This window comes from Bidens hawaiensis, unplaced genomic scaffold (genome assembly GCF_021521415.1).
Source record: "Bidens hawaiensis isolate Kalapana, Puna unplaced genomic scaffold, B.hawaiensis_p1.1 tig00002423_1, whole genome shotgun sequence".
Lineage (NCBI taxonomy): Eukaryota > Viridiplantae > Streptophyta > Magnoliopsida > Asterales > Asteraceae > Bidens > Bidens hawaiensis.
In genome coordinates this window covers 1,764,223-1,765,971 of record NW_027491133.1, presented here as the reverse complement: position 1 = coordinate 1,765,971, position 1,749 = coordinate 1,764,223, and the positions used below count along the sequence as shown (strand labels likewise).

General features: G+C 32.8%; 1 long non-coding RNA gene across 1 annotated transcript; it reads right to left on the bottom strand.

Moving 5' to 3' along the window:
* Positions 1–850: 850 nt before the first annotated feature.
* Positions 851–1,500, bottom strand: LOC143619293 (uncharacterized). The gene is made up of 2 exons (XR_013151162.1): positions 992–1,500; positions 851–960 (listed from the first exon to the last, which is right to left on the bottom strand). It is a non-coding gene; the product is annotated as an uncharacterized LOC143619293 (long non-coding RNA).
* Positions 1,501–1,749: the final 249 nt, after the last annotated feature.

Sequence of the window (1,749 nt, the reverse complement as noted above, 5' to 3'; positions counted from 1 at the left end):
TACGGACTGGCTCATTTGGGCGGGAGTATTCCCGTCTTGCTCATTCCTTCTTCAGGTGACATTACTGAATTATTGAGAGTTAGTGCCTTGTGCGTGTAGCCTTGCTATTAGTGCGGGTAGCCTTCCCTGATGGCTTGTATCCGCAGCTGCGGGAACAGGCGGGGTACTTCACCATTGTGAGGCTTTTCCTGCGGGAACAGCTGACGTACTGCGCGTAAGGTCTTCATCTCTCTGAGCATGGTAGGTCCAGGGGAACCAGTTGGTCTTTGCGCAGACGTCCCTATTCAAGGTGAGTCTTGCGGGTCCAACTGGGCTCTGCTGGGACCAACTCTTCACAACAAAAGCAAAATCGACTTAGAAGTGTTATTTGATAAAATGTAGTTATAAATATAAATTATAATCGACTCATAGATAATGGTTTTGATCAATAAAATTAATACAATTTTGCTTTACGTAAAGACAAATTAAAAGATCAATATAGAAAAATAGAACACGTGCATATTTTTTTTTCGAACAACTTCTATTAAAAATCCTAACTAACAGGACGCTAGAGTCCTGTATATACAACACAACAAACCTAAAACACTAGCATAGCTCATATATCTTTATAAGTACGTGTTTACATATACATATATTATATTTAGATATATAACTAGATTATCTTAATATTTATTAGAGTTCTAAAGGTTATGTGTCCTTTTCAGTGTTAACTTCTTGCAATTGTTTATTTCTACTTAATTCTTAGTAATCTAGCACCTGATTCAACGGCTTTATTTTAGTACATTTTGTTTAATTGAAAATATTTCACTTAAACTGTTTTTATAATCTTTTTAAAAACATATCTAAACTAAGAGACATGATCAAATAAGAAGTTTGGTTTTCCTGAGAAATCTAGGAAGAAGGGTATTTTAGTCTACTACCTTAATATTGAAACCCACTTAATTTAATTTCAAAAACATACTTAATTAAAACACACTTATTTAAAACACACTTAATTAAAACCCACTTAATTTTTCACTCATCTCCTACAACTACCGCCACCCACCGCCACCACCTTGCCGGAAAAGTCTTCGGAAATTTCACCGGAAAATAAAACACTATGAAAAATACAATGAAAAAAACACAATGTAAAAACACAATGGAATAAACACTATGAAAATAAAAACACAATGACAAAAACACAATTAAATAACACAATGTAAAAAACACAATGCAAAAAATACTATGAAAAAATAAAACACACTTGTATAACACAATTTTGTAAAACACAATTATGATAAAACACACCTTGTAAAAACCCACGAATTTTTTTTTTATTTTTATAAAGCAATATGGTACTCATATAAAAGATATAAAAACACTCGTTTTTATGGTGAAATTGTTTTGAAAAAAAATGTCGTATAAAAAAGTTATGGACGTTTTAAAATGATGGGGGAATTTGACATGTGCCTTGCATGTGGGGAGAGATTGTCAACAAATGTGTTATCCTTATTATGTCATTACCCTTGTTTTACACTTGATGATATCTTTAATCTAATCTCAACCATTCAATTCTCAAATAAATGGACAAGATTATTTCCTATCCTTTCCAGAAAAATTAATTTTCTTATTATAACTCAACCCTCTAAACTAAATCTACTTTTACTTTTTATACAAACACACCCTATAGCATTACCCTATAGCATTTGCCAATTTGCCACCACATGAGAGAGGCACCTTACCCATCAAGATTCTCCTCAAGACTCTTCA